Here is a 15,842-nt window from a genome sequence, read left to right as displayed (position 1 = left end):
CAATGCCTGTTCTGGCCAGATCAACCCTGGCGCATTTATAGGCCTTTTCTTCATTTACCTGAATTTCACCATCTACTAATGAATGTTTGGAAAGGGATCATTGGTGTTTCCTTTGTGTTATTTCCTTTCTACTCGTGCTCATTTGGCCAGTTTGCATAAATATTGAAAGCTTATGGACTGACCCCAGTGTTGTTGTTTTATTTTGACTGTTTTTCCTCATGATTCTATTTTTAACCCAATAATGATGTAAGTGCACACACACAGAAGTGAAGTGGTGCAATAGAGAGACTGAGATATTGAGATAACTATTTTTCCTTATTACTCTGAGAAATTGGGATGTCTGGGTTTATTAACTTTTTGAATTTTAATGCTTCAGACAAATAAATAAAGCCAGCCTCTTTACAAGGAAGAAAAGCAGTATGTCCTAATCCCAGAACTAGTAATTTTGAAAGTCAAAAAGTATGAGAATATTTATTCATGCAGTTCATTCTATTTGATGGAACTTGGTTCTCATTTGTGCTTCACCAGAAAAATTTGCCTTCTGAACATGGGTCTTGACACTTATGGACTGAGAATTCTAATCCATCATTGCACTAATTCCCTTAGCTACCTTGGGCTTTACTTTTCTAAAACCAGCTAAAATATAATGATAAATAATAATAACAAAGCAGCCAACTTCCCTAGGCAGAATTCTTGAGGAAACAAGAAGATGTGTAAACTTCACCAAAATATTTTCCAAAGCACATTATTCCTTTACATCTTGTATCACATTTGCATAATAACAAATAATCTTATGTCAATAGTTTTTGCTGTCTAAACAACAGGACATTTTTACTAAGGGTTCAGTCTTACTCTTTTTGACACATTCTTAGTAGGATATAATTAAGGTAAATCTGTGGAGAAAGCATGCACAGTTTCTTCTGGCTGGGCCACATTACTGGGGTCACCATGAGTGCCAATGTCTGGTCCTCAAGTTAACAAATTCAGAAACTTGATTTTTATGTCATTCACACTTCAGGGAACTGACTCATGCTAACCACATTTACAGGAAACTAACTGATTCAATGGGAAGTCAATTAATTTATACTGAAAAATAGAACTGCCAGTCAGTCAATATATTCTCTGCCAGAAAAAAAGATAACTTGGAAAACCAAATTAAAATCTAAAGATTGTTTGAAGACTACAGAAATCAGGACAAGAGTTTTTAGATGGATTCAAAGTATAATCACCAGCGATGGCATCCTGATAAGTTCTGCTTCTCTGATGGAATGCCAAGCATTTCCAGCAGATCCCAGGGTTTATGTTGACAAGTCAGGGACCCTATTTTGTGGCCATTGTTAGAGACACATTGACTATGTTGTACTCTACAGAACCCCTTTGATAAGCCTCTAAAAAACTGTGTGATATGAAACATAACTCAGGACACATAGACAGTATTTTCCTGCCACCACCTAGTGGACCAAATATTTCTGTATCAAAGTCCAGTCATCTTTCTCTACACTGTTTTTCCTATAAGCTTGGTCTGTTGTCTGAAAATTTCTTTTCCCTTTCTGCTACAACTGAAACTCAGCTCTCCCCTGAGAATATCCTGTCCCCTATTGCCTTAAGTAGTGAGTGTTTTCTTTTTTTACCAAATGCCCACACTGCTGGATCTGGAGGAGGAAGAGGTGCCCTTCTTATTTTCCATTACCAGTTACAGACCATTATTCTTCCATGCACCAGAACACTTTCATTTTGAATCTCATGTCATCAGACAAAACCACGTTTTCATTATTTCTTATCCCATGTAGTTTTCACTTTAGTACCCAGATTAGAGTCCAAGGGGAATTATTATAATTTCTCTCTTGTATATACCCATGATTCTCTTGCCCTTGACTTGCTTCATCATACTGATCTGGCAAAGTCCCCACTCTATTTTAATCAGATTTTCTGCCTCCTTTGAACCTGCATCTAGGCAGCTAAACATGTCTTGGGAAAAACACAAAATGCTTACTGGTCTCACTTTAATTTCATGACCACTCTCCTCAAGTGGGCCCTTAAATCTGCTCAATAATTTTGTTACATTTACCCATTCATTCACTTTCCCACTTATTTAAACAAATAATACCTTACTTTCTTCCCCAACTCCCACCTACCTCTCATCCTTCTTCTCAGCCAATGCGCTTATTTATTACACTAGAAAGTAGAAGAAATCAGATGAGAAGTTGTTTCTTATAGTCCCACCACCAGTTGACTTTCATCTGTGTACAAACAGTGCCGTATGCCTTGTTACTGTAGACAAACTCTCTGCGTTCCTAGCTAAGGCCAACTACTCCACTTGTTCACTCAACCCCATTTCACTTCACCTACTTAATGTTTCTCTTCTATGTCATCAATTTTTCCACCTTTACTGGATTATCCCATCAACATTGCAAACATTATTTTATTTCTCACATCTTAAAAATGTTTTTCATCTTATATTTCTTTCCAATCACTACCCATTTCTCTCCTCCATTTTACAGAAAAACTCCAGAAAAGTATTGCCCATACTCATCATTTTCAATTCCTCTTCTCCAGTTTCCTCTTAAATAAGTTCCAATCAAGCTTTTCCCTCCACCACTTCACTGATACCAGCATTGTCAAGGTGACCAATGACCTTCACCTTGCTGATTCCACTAATCACCTCTCTGTGCTAACTGTACTTGGTTTACCAGAAGAATTTGACATTATATACCACTTCTTCCTTCTGGAAATATTTGCTCTGGTTGACCTCCAGGACTCCATCCTCTCCTGATCCTCTTTCACCTCACTGGCTTTTCCTTCTCAGTCTAAAGGGCTGCTTCATTCACATCTACCTGACTTTACACTATTGGAATTCCCTGGGAGATCTTTCTTTGGTCCTTTATTCTCTGTCTACATTCACTTACTTAATGATCTCATCTAGTTTCATGGCTTAAAACTCCATCTACATGCTAAAGTACCTAGGAATAAACCTAACCAAGAAGGTGAAAGACCTATACTCAGAAAACTACACAACACTGAAGAAAGAAATTAATGAAGACACAAATAAATGGAATCAAATACCGTGTTCATGGATTGGAAGAATTAACATCATCAAAATGTCCATATTATCCAAAGAAATTTATAGATTCAAGGCAATCCTTATTAAAATACCAATGACATATTTCACAGATATAGAACAAATATTTCAAAAATTTATATGGAACTGTAAATAACCCCGAATAGCTGCAGCAATGTTGAGTAAGAAGAACAAAGTAGGAGGGATCACAATACCTGATATTAAACTATATTACAAGGCCATTGTAATCAAAACAGCCAGGTACTGGCAAAAGAACAGACATATAGATCATTGGAACAGAATAGAGAGCTCAGAAATAAACCCAAGTCTCTGTGGTCAATTAGTATTTGACAAAGGGGGAAGAAGCATAAAATGGAGTGAGAAGAGCTTCTTCAACAACTGGTGTTGAGAGATCTGGACAGCTACACATAAAAAAAATGAAACTCAAGCACCAAATTATACCATACAGAAAAATAAATTCAAGGTGGGAGAAAACTTAAATATAAGTCATGACACCATAAAAGTCCTAGAGGAGAACATAGGCAGGAAAATCTCAAATATTCCAAGCAGTGGTATTTTCACCAATATGTCCCCTAGAGCAAGGCACATAAAGGAAAGAACAAACAAATTGGACTTCATCAAATTAAAAAGCTTCTGCATGGCTAAAGAAAACAGCATTGAAAAGAGAAAATAACCAACCACATAGGAAAACATATTTGCCAATGATACTTTGGACAAGTGTTTGATCTCCAAAATATGTAAAGAATTCACATGACTCTACTCCAAGAAGACAAACAATCCAATTAAAAAAATGGCAAAACACCTGAACAGACTTCTCCAAGGAGGACATACAGAGGGCCCAGAGACATATGAAAGGATGCTCAGCATCACTAGCTATCAGACAGATGCAAATTAAAACCACGAGGAGATACCACTTCACACCGGTCAGAATGGCCAGCATAAACAAATCAACACACATCAAGTGTTGGCAAGGTTGTGGAGAAAAGGGAACCCTAGTGCAATTTTTAGTGTGACCCAGCAATTCCACTGCTGGGATTATACCCTAAAAATCCTGAAACACCAATTCAAAACAACCTATGCACCCCAATGTTCATAGCAGCACAACTTACAATAGCCAAGTGCTGGAAGAAACCTAGGTGCCCTTCAGTAAATGGGTGCATCAAAAAAACTGTGGAACATTTACACAACAGTGTACTACACAGCAGAAAAAAGAAGGAACTACTACCCTTTGCAAAAGCATGGATGGAACTGGAGAGCATTATGCTAAGTGAAATAAGCCAGGCAGCTAAAGACAAATACCATATGATCTCACCTAATAGTGGAACCTAATCAACAAAACAAGCAAGAAAAATATAACCAGAGACATTGAAATAAAGAACAAACTGACAGTAACCAGAGAGGAAGGGGAGAGGGATAATAGGGGATAACATGGGAAGGATCATCAAGGAACATGTATAAAGGACATATGGACAAAGCCAAAGGGGGTAGGTTCAAGGTTAGCAGGCGGGGATGGATGGGGTGGGGGGTGCAGTCAGATGAAAGTAGAGACAAGTGTACTTGAACAAAAGTAAATAAAGAAATTTTTAGAAATGCCATCTACATGCTGACAACTCCCGTCCCTTGCCTGAACTTCTCTGAACTTTTCTTCCATGAATTTCATATTCATGTATTCAATTTCCTATAATTTACAGGTCCACTCAGGTATATATTTGATATATGAAAATTAACATGAACAAAATCAAACTCTTGACATACCTTCTCCACCCATGCCCACTTCTAACACCTGTTCCTCCTATAGTCCTATGTCAGTAAATAGCATTCTATCTTTTCAGTTGCTCACACCCAAAACCTTGATACCACATTTATTCCTCTCTTCCTCAAATATTTTACATCCAATTTATCAGTAAATTCTGTTGACCCTCTGAATGAGGGTCATTATGGATGAAATGAGACATTCACACAGACTACCGAGTCTGGTGGAGGAAAAGGGACAGCATGGCTTTTCTCTCAAGAGGAGCAAAAGTCTTGGCCCTTGCCATAACCAGCCTTTATTGGGTTTCTGGGCACATTACATGATGGTCCTCATTTACTAGGCACAGGTTTGCTTTAGATGGTTACCTTTTACAGAAAACAAAGGAACCAATGCTGCTAATCACATCACAGAAGTGGGATATTTGCAAATGAAAAGGCAAAAGTGGTTGAACTGGTTACACTCACCCTTGGAAGGTTTAGCACAAATTTTAGGAAGTTACTTTTCAGTAAATGTCCTCAATTCAGGGTGAAGCAGTTTTTTAGCAAGAGCAAGACTCACAGTAGCCTAGGTACATTGCAGGCCTGATTCCCCACTGAAGAACCTATCCGTGGGTGTGGGTCCTGTGCATCTCCAAGTGGGAGCTGGGCCCATGCCACACAGAATGGTCTCCTATAACCCTCCTCCAAAATGTAACTAAAATCTACCCCTTCTCACCACCTGTTTTACTAAGCATCCTGTTCCAAACCACTACCAGCTCTTGCCTAGGTTATTGAAATAACATCCTAACTAGTTTTCCTGCAACTGCTGCCCCATTATAGTTGATTTTCAACACAGTGTACAGAATTTATTTGATGAAAATGAAAAATTGGGCCATGCTATTCCTCTGCTCAAAACTTCTTAATGGCTTACCTTTTCTCTCAAAGTCAAAGCCAAACTTCTTGCAATAGCTTATAAGATTCTACATAATTGCCTCATTCATTTTGTTCCAGGAACTCTAGCTTCTTTGTCCTTTTTCCAATTATCAGGCAGCTCCCACTTTAGGGACTTTGCCCCAGCTGTTCTCTATGCATAGAGTGATGTTCACCCAGGTAGCCCCATGGCTCACTCCCTCTTCTCTTTCAGGTTTTACATACATGACTACACTATTTTATAGCTATTTTAGAAAAACTTTATTATGGGAATTTTAGTCATACAGCAAAGTAAGGAGAATGGTATGATGAAGTGTCCCAGGAAGCCATCTTCCAGCTTCAACAATCAACCACTCCTGGACAGTTTTACCCTGGATAGCACATACTGCCCACTCTATCTCCTTCGTTATTTTGAGGTAAATCTCAGATGACATTTCATTCTTAAATATTTCAATATATATCTCTAAAAGATAAGAATCTTTTAAAAACAAAAGAGCATGTTCATTGAAGGGTCATCAAGGTACATGCATAAAGGACCCATGGACAAAGCCCAAGGGGGGAAATGTAGGAGGGTGCAGCCAGGGGGCCCCCAAAAGAAGGATTTGTAATGGGGTCCAGAACTCAAGGTGTCCAGGAAATATTAGAAAGATATATAGGATGTCTTCGTCCTCCACCACAGTTGTGAGTAGGGGGAAGGGACACATGGAACAGGGCCATTGAGAGCTGTTTTGCATAGCAACAGCCTTGCAGCTAACCTCTGGTGTGGTCCTTTAACACATCTATAACCTTTAACTGGTTGCATAGATATGTTAAATAGCTATGGCCATGCTCTGAGCCAGGGGGATGGAAGGAACTTCCCCCTAAGATGTAACTGGGAAGCAACTCCCCCTAGTTACAGTGGCTGCATGAGAGCTTGTAGATGATTGGCTCCATGACATGGGGTCACCCCTGCCCAGACTCATGATGGCAGCCCAGTAAAGCTGGAAGGATATGGGAGTGCTGGCAAGTGTAGCTGATTGTGGGAGGAGTCAGAAATGGGGCTGCAGAGGAAGATTGGCATGGGGATTTAAACCTAGACTCAGCAGCCATTGAAGAGAGGACCACAGCTAGTGGAGAGAGAACCATATGGCTGCAGCCATGTAAGGAGAACCACATGCCTTTGGCAGAGTGGGGACCCCCACAGCCATGAGAAGAATCACCATGTGGCTTTAGCAGAGAACCACCATGCAGCTTTAGCTGGAGATCCAGGTGACATAGCTGATGGTGCTGGGAACCAAGGGAGGCTTCCCAGCTGAGCACAGATTACTGGGAAGAACTGGGGGCTGCCTGAGCCACAGACTTCTACTTCTTTTCCTGAGATACAGTATCCCAGACTGGGCAAAGGGGGAGAAGGAAGGACTGTGTGAGTTTGTGGGTGTTTTAAGGGACTTTGGGATTTTGATGAAGACATTAAGTCATTACTCTTAAGTCTGTATAACTTGAATGAATAACTTCTTTCATTTTCACCAATCTCTAACATGGAGAGCTATAATTCTCTGGTGAGGGGAAAGGTGAACCTAGTACAGGGGGACCCCAGGGGAAAGGGGGGTCAATTTGGTAGCATTGTGGGACCCTCATCCCTGGTAGTCAGTCAGGGAAAACCATGGGAGACCACATGTGCAGTAGCTTCAAAGTAATACAACTACTTGTACATGCACAGTAAAAGCCCACCAAAACTAGCCAGGAAGGATCTGCCCTATACGAATGGAGTCCCTCCAGCCCATGAGGTCAATCTCTGCTTGGAGTTGGCATGCTCCCATGTTCTCTGCTATAAACTCTGGGTGTTCAGTTCAATTCTTCGTCCCAGTCACCAAGAACCTGGTTACCTGTGCCTACCTGTGACAGAAGGATTGAGGGTGGGGGATGGGGTTGTGTGGGGTGGATGAAAGTGATGGTAGGAAAATGGAGACAATGGTACTTGAACAACAATAAAAAATAAAAACAATAGAACAATATTGTCATACCTTAAGAAGTACACTGTTTTATTTTATTTTTTATTGTTGTTCAAGTACAGTTGTCTCCATTTCGCCCCTACCACCATTCCCTCCCACTGTTTTAAATTGCTCTATACATACTCAACATTATATATCTGCTTCTCTGATTGAGTTTTTTTATTTTATTAACTGCTTGTTTTTCTTCATGGCATTTATCACCATCATACAAACTACATATTCTACTGACTTGACTAGTTTGTTGTCTGTCTTCCCCCACTATCTCCACTAGAATGTAAGCTACAGGAGGACATGCTTTTTTGTCTATTTCATTCAACTTCTGTATCTCTAAGACCTTCAAGAACACCTAGATCATAGTAAGTGCTTAATATATTTAATGGAGGGAGGCAGTAGAGAATGCTTACAGTGCAAAGAATCTCTATTTTGGCTCTATGGGAAATTATTAAATGAATTAAATCAGTTTCTTGTAAATAGGAATATGTTTTCCTTAGTGATAGTAGTACATAAGATTGTTATTAAAAGTAATAATTCCATAAATGCAATAGTATATCCTAGGCTGGATCCTGGAACACAAAATGATATTACTGGAAATCCTAATAAGGTCTGTAATTTAGTTAATAGTAATATAACAGTATTGGTTTCCTAGCTGTGAGAAATAAACATGGTAATGTAAGATGCTAACATCAAGAGAAAATGGGTAAGAGGAATCTGGGAACTCTCTACATTATCTTTAAATTTGGGGGGGCAAATTTAAAACTGTTCAAAAAATTTAGTGTTTTTTGTATGTGCTAGTCATTATAATGACCACCCACACACACACACACAAAGATTTCTACATTCTCATCCTTGTAACTTATAAATATGTTAGGTTACATAGAAATGGAGAATTAGATTACAGATGGAATTAAGATTACTAATAAACTAACCTTTATTTGGTGGAGATTATCCTGAATTATACAGGTGAGTCCAGTGTACTCCCAAGTTTCCTTAAAACTGAAATAAGAGGGCAGAGAGAGAAAAAAACATGTGACTATGAAAGAATGGTATAAAAGATGCAACATCATTGGCTATGAAGATAGAGAAAGAAACCAAGAATTCAGGAAGCCTTCGGAAGCTGAAAAGAGTAAGTGAATAAATTATCCTCTAGAGAGAAGCTCAGAAGGAAATGTAGAAATGCTGATACCTTGATTCTAAGCCCAGTGAGACCCAGGTTGGACTTACACAGAAATAGAAGATAATAAATATGTGTGGCTTTTAAATTGAATTTATTGGGGTGACATTGGTTAATAAAATTATATAAGTTTGAGCTATACAATTCTACAATACATCATCTGTATATTTTATTGTGTGTTCACCACCTCAAGTCAAGTATCCTTTACCATTTATTCACCCTATATCCTTTTTTACTTCCCCTCACCCCCCTTCTCTTTGGAAATCACCATACTGTTGTTTGTGTCCATTAATTGGTTTCTGGGTTAGAAGGGCAAAGTAAATTTGTGTAGTTTCAAGACACTAAACTTGAGGACATTTGTTATATCAGGAATAGGAAACTATATATATATATATATATATATATATATATATATAGTTTATATATATATAGTTTATATATATATAGTTTTTAGTTTTTATAGTTTATAGTTTTTATATATATATAAACTATATATATTATAGTTTATATAAAGTATATATATATATATACTATATATAAGCTATAGTCATTAATACAACTCAGAAAGGTAGGTATCATCTTCATTTTATGGAAAACAATAACAACAACAACAACTGGGTTTCACAAAAACTAAGGTCACATAACAAGTAAGTGACAAAGCTGGGACTCAAACCAAGTTCTGACCCTTCATTTTCATGCTCTATTATTGACATGCTACCTTTCTGTTTAGGGTCCAAGGTTTAGTTCACAAAACCCTATTTAACCCATAATATGACCAAAATATTCTATGTTTCCAAGTTTTAAAAATAAATTTTGAAAAACAAAAGTGACTGTGGAGCAACTTTTAATTTGAAACATGAAAAAGAGTATTTTGAAGATGTGTATTTAAATACTTTTAAATATACATATGTACCAGTTCTCTTTCATGTTCTAATACCAGAAAATGAACTGTTATATACCTGCACAATTAGAGTTTGTTCATCTTGAAGACTAAGGTAAATAAGATTTAATTAAGGAAAATGAGGTAGAGACTTTTGTGGAGAAGATAAAGGTGACTTTGGGCCATTTTCCATGGATTTAGAGATTGAGGGCACTGGTTTTTGTCATTGTTGTTGTCGTTGTTTTATAATGTCTAATTTTACTTCAAAGCTTATGGATACAGATGCATCACTAGCGCTGCTCTTACCTAGCCTTGATCAGGACTGTTTTTAGCTCACAAAAGAACATTGCTTTCACTCAGAAACAACAACAAAAAAATTGCCCCAAGCCTCAAAGCAAAATTTCATAATCCATTTTGTTTATTCTCTATCTCCTGGCTTCTGTTTTTTCACCCTGCCTTTGTCTTGGACTGTTTTTCTATCTCTGCTTAGGGTATGGAGCTGACAAACTATTTTCTTCTCTATTAACTCAGTTTGAGTTTGCTCAAACTGAATTTGTTTTTGAGTTCTCAAAAACCCTTTGAGGCAGACAAAACAAATATTACTATTAACATTTTATAATAAGGAAACCAAAACCTAGAAAGATGGAGCTGGGATACAAATCCAAGAGAGTGTGAGTTAAAGTTAAGTTCTGTTTCCACCACAGCCTGCTATTTTTATCCCCAAATATGGAGCCACACCCCACTGGAACCTAGTTAAGGAAGATGCAGTACCCAAAAGGGAAAATTTAGAGGGAAAAAAACAGGAGAACAATTATGGTTTTTTTATATAGGGAGGGAGGGAGGGAAGAAGGAAGGGAGAGAGGGAAGAGAAAAAAGACAGTGCTTATGGAGTCTCAGGATGAATACATGGGTTAATCATCTCTGCCACTATGGATGGTATATGGGGCAGATGAGGACCCAGTATCATGAGAAGGAAAGAAGGTTCACAGTTGGCAGCATCAGAGGGTAGATTTGAAGGTAGGGAGGCCCTTTATATATCAGGAATGTTAATAATTTGGGAGTATATAAGATGGTTCTGAGAAAATACTAAAGCAAATTTTATGCAAGCTATATAAATCTCAAATGTGACTCTAAGAGATCTCCCTAGTTTCAATTTCTAGCTCATCTTTGCAAGGGCCTTTAGGTTTAAATTCCCTATTTACCCTTTAGTCTTAGCAACCTCAAAGCTGACTCAAAGGTGTTTGAAGTTTATGCTTGCCAGGATGACTGAACCAAGCATTGTTCACCACTTGGGCCCTTATGCCTAGGTCAGTTAACCAAAGTTGCTCCTTCCTAATGAAATGGTTCTCATCTCTTCTGAGATGTGTAGAAATACACGCCTCAAATTTACTAATTTTCTTACTCTCTGTATTATCTCTCCACCAAACAAACAAACAAACAGCCCAATGAAAATTAGTCATCAGTTTTCCTGGTACAAGACTCATATTCTTCTACACCTTAAGGTATTTCCCAAACTAATATCTACACATCATCAACTTTATATGTTAGTTTTGTCTACTCAACCGAGACTTCCTTTCCATCTCTAGTATTACTGAAGGAGCACTTATGGCATCTAGGTCATGGTATGATCTGTTTACTCTTACCTTCACAAAATCTTGTCTGAAAATAAAAGTGATAATCTTTATGCAAAGCATTTAGCACAGTGCTTGGTGATTATTATTAATTCTTAAAATAATTTCTTTAGTTTCATGTCACCATGCCCAAATTCATAGATTAATTTAAGGTGTTTTATTCCTGATGATATGTATAAATACCTAAACACCTTATAGTTTTTCCTATAAACAATTTAGCCCAAACATGGCATGAGGATTCTCATTATGTCAATTCCAGATCTCTCTTCTCTTTCTTGGCTGTCCAGTTCTCTTCCATTTTGTCCTAAATATCCTTTGTTGTACTTTGTAAGCTCCATATGACTTAGAGGACCAAATCCCTCTGCTTATCACCTATACATTGATAACTGTACTTGTGAAATAATTCAACCAATACAGAAATACAAAGGATTGTAAGAAATTACTATGAACAATTATAAGCCAAGACATTTGAAAACCGGGGTGAAATGGACAAAATTCTAGAAACACAGAATCTTCTAAAACTGAATCAAGAAAAAGCAGAAACCCTGAATAGACCAATAACAACTAGTGGAATAGAAGCAGTAATAAAAAAAAAAAAAACTCCCAGCCCTGGCTGGTGTGGCTCAGTGGATTAAGCCCTGGATTGAGAACCAAAAGGTCGCCAGTTTGATTCCCAGTCTGGGGCACATGCCTTGGTTGTGAGCCAGGTCCCCAGTCGGGGGCACATGAGAGGCAACCACACACTGATATTTCTCTCCCTTTATTACTCCCTCCCTTCCTTTCTCCCTAAAAATAAATAAATAAGATCTTAAAAAACAATATTTACAAAACTATATTACAACACACTATGATCAAAATAGTCTGGTACTAGCATAAGAACAGACACATAGATCAAACACATAGATCAATGGAACAGAATAGAGAACCCAGAAATAAGTCCATTTCTCTTTAGTCAATTAATATTTAATAAAAGGGGCAGGAGCATAAAATGGAATAAAAATAGCCTCTTTAACAAATGGTTTTGGGAGACCTGGACAACTAACTACATGAAGAAAGAAACTTGACCACCCACACACACTGTACACAAAAATAAACTCAAGATGAATAAAAGACTTAAATATAAGTCAGGATGGCATAAAAGTCCTAGAGGAGAACATAGGAAGGAAATTTTCAGATATTCCATGCAGCAGTATTTTCACCAATATGTCCCCTCAAGCAAGGGATATAAAGCAAGGAATAAATAAATGGGACTATATCAAATTAAAAAGCTTCTGCACAACTAAATAAAAAATAATAAAATATCAGCAAAATGAAAAAGGAACCAACCATATGTAAAAACATAATTGCCAATGATACCTTGGACAAGGATTTGATCTCCAAAATATATAAAGAACTCACACAACTCCACTCCAGGAAGACAAACAATCAAATTAAAAAATGGGCAAAACACCTGAACAGATACTTCTCCAAGGATCAAATACAGAGGGTCCAGAGATATATGAAAAGATGCTCAGCATCACTAGCTATCAGAGAGATGTGAGTTAAAGTCACAATGAGATACCACTTCATACCGGTCAGAATGGCCAGCATGAAAAATCAACAAACATCAAGTGTTGGCAAGGTTGTAGAGAAAAGGGAACCCTTGTACAGTGTTGCTGGGAATGCAGACTGGTGCAGCCACTGTGGAAAACAGTATGGAATTTACTCAAAAAAGTAAAAATGGAACTGCCTTTTTGACTCAGAAATTGCACTGCTGGGATTATACCCTAAGAATCCTGAGTCACCAATGCAAAAGAACCTATGAACCCTAGTTTTCACAGAGCATTAGTCACAATAACCAAATGCTAGAAACAGCTTAAGTGCACATCAGTAAATGAGTGGATCAAAAAATTCTGCTACATTTACACAATGGAATATTATGCAGCAGAAAGAAAGAAGGAACTCCTACCCTTTGCAACAGCATGGATGGAACTGGAGAGCATTATGCTAAGTGAAATAAGCCAGGGAGTGAAAGAAAAATGCCATATGATCCCACCTAATAGTGGAACCTAATCAACAAAACAAACAAGTAGGCAAACTAGGACCAGGGACATTAAAATAAAGAACAAAATAACAGTAACCAGAGGGGAAGTGGGATGGGGGGTAACGGGGGAAAGAAGAGGAAAGGTCAAATCAAGGAACTTGTATGAAGGATCCATGGATGAAGACAATGGGGGGAGGCCTAAATGTGGGAGGTGGTGGTGGGTAGGGGAAAGTAATGGGGGGGAATTAGGACAACTGTAATTGAAAAACAATAAAAAAATAGAAAAAATTGTGATGGTCAGTTTCATGTGTCAAAATGGCTAGTTAACAGTCCCCAGTTATCCCATTAAATATTAATCGAGGTGTTGCTGTGAAGATATTTTGTAGATGTGGTTAATATCTACAATCAGTTGAATTTATGTAAAGGAGATTACTCTGGATAATCTGGAAGGTCTTTGTCCAATTATCAATAATTGGAAGAGCAAAACTAACATTTTCTTGAGAAAGAAGAAATTCTACTTGTGAAATTCCCAGGAGATTCCCCTGCAGATTTCAGACTTAGCCAGCCTCCACAATCATGTAAGCCAATTTATAGATAGATGATGATAGATAGATATAGGCATATATAGACATATTAGCTATATAAACTATATTACACACACACACACACACACACATACATCTATTTGAAACTACATTAAAAGGGAGACAAGAAGGAGGATGTTTGAAGCTGATACACTGACAGGTGAAGTTAATAGGAAGAGAGAAGATGCCAGAGTCACCAAGTCATTATGAAAAGGTTAACTTATGTTCAGTGTAGTAAAGACAACTATGGGACACAATGCTTAAAGAAGCTTTCAAAATTCTGTTTGAATTTACTATAAAAATTATGCCTTCTATATTAAACGAAAGCACAAGTTTAAAACCTGTGAATCATTCTGGGTTTTGTAGAGTAAGTAAAGTATTTTGTTCTTTATTCTAAGACAAATTGTGTACCATTTAAGGGTTTTGTGCAAGGGGTGGCATATTCAGATTTGTGTATCAAAACAATCACTCTGTCTCCTTGGTGACTATCATACTGGAAAAAGAGATGAAAGTTAAAGTGGAGAGACTGATTAAGAAACTTGTAATTGTCCACACCAGGTGAAAAAAAGATGATGGCTCAAACTAGGGTTGTATCAGCAGCAATAAAGATAAGTGGGCAGAAGTATTTATAGACTTCCAGCCAAGATGGAGGCACACTGTGCCTCCTTGTACAACCCAAAGAAGGACAACAACAAATTTAAAAATAAAAAACAACCAGAACTGACAGAAAATTGAACTGTAAGGAAGTCTGACACCAAGGAGTTAAAGAAGAAACATTCATCCAGACCAGTAGGAAGGGCAGAGACAGGCAGCCAGGCAGAGAGGACTCACAGCAAGGCAGCAGCAGGAGGACTAGGGTGGGTGAGGTGGCAGCTGGAGGATTGGGCAAGGTGGAGGCTGGCAGAGTGGACAGTCCCACATTTGTGAGCAGATAAACTGGGAGAAACAACTGGGGAGTCAGGCAGAATGCACAACCCAGGGTTCAAGTGCAGGGAAATAAAGCCTCAAAACCTATGACTGAAAAAGCCTGTGGGGGTTGAGAGGACAGGAAAAACTCCCAGCCTCACAGGAGAATTCTTTAGAGAGACCCACAGGAACCTCGAATGTACACAAACCCACCCAACCTGGAAATCAGTGCCAAAAGGGCCCAATTTGATTGTGGGTAGTGACATGGATGACTGAAAACCAGCAGAGAGCAGAGCAAGCAGTACTGTTCCCTCTTGGACCTCTACTCTACATACAGTGTCAAAATATAGCGACATCGGTTGCCCCACCCTGGTGAATACCTAAGGTCCCACCACTTACTATTTGACAGGTTTGCTGAGACAAAAAAAAAAAGCCCAAATGAAAGAACAAATCAAAGATCCAGAAAAAATACAACTAAGTGACAAAGAGATCGCCAACCTATCAGATACACATTTCAAAACACTGATAATCAGGTAGTTCACAGAGCTGGTTTAGTATCATCACAAAATAGAGGAAAAAGTGAAGGCTATGAAAAGTGAAATAAAGGAAAATGTACAGGGAACCAACAGTGAAAGGAAGGAAACCATGACTCAAATCAATGGTTTGGTGCAGAAGGAAGAAATAAACATTCAACCAGAACAGAATGAAGAAACAAGAATTCGAAAGAAAGGAAGGAAGGAAGGAAGGAAGGAAGGAAGGAAGGAAGGAAGGAAGGAAGGAAGGAAGGAAGGAAGGAAGGAAGGAAGGAAGGAAGGAAGAAGGAAAGAAAGAAAGAAAGAAAGAAAGAAAGAAAGAAAGAAAGAAAGAAAGAAAGAAAGGAAGGAAGGAAGAAGAAAGAGAGAGAGAGAGAGAAAGA

The sequence above is a fragment of the Phyllostomus discolor genome, chromosome X (assembly GCF_004126475.2).
Source record: "Phyllostomus discolor isolate MPI-MPIP mPhyDis1 chromosome X, mPhyDis1.pri.v3, whole genome shotgun sequence".
Lineage (NCBI taxonomy): Eukaryota > Metazoa > Chordata > Mammalia > Chiroptera > Phyllostomidae > Phyllostomus > Phyllostomus discolor.
Note: the sequence above shows the minus strand (reverse complement) of the source record.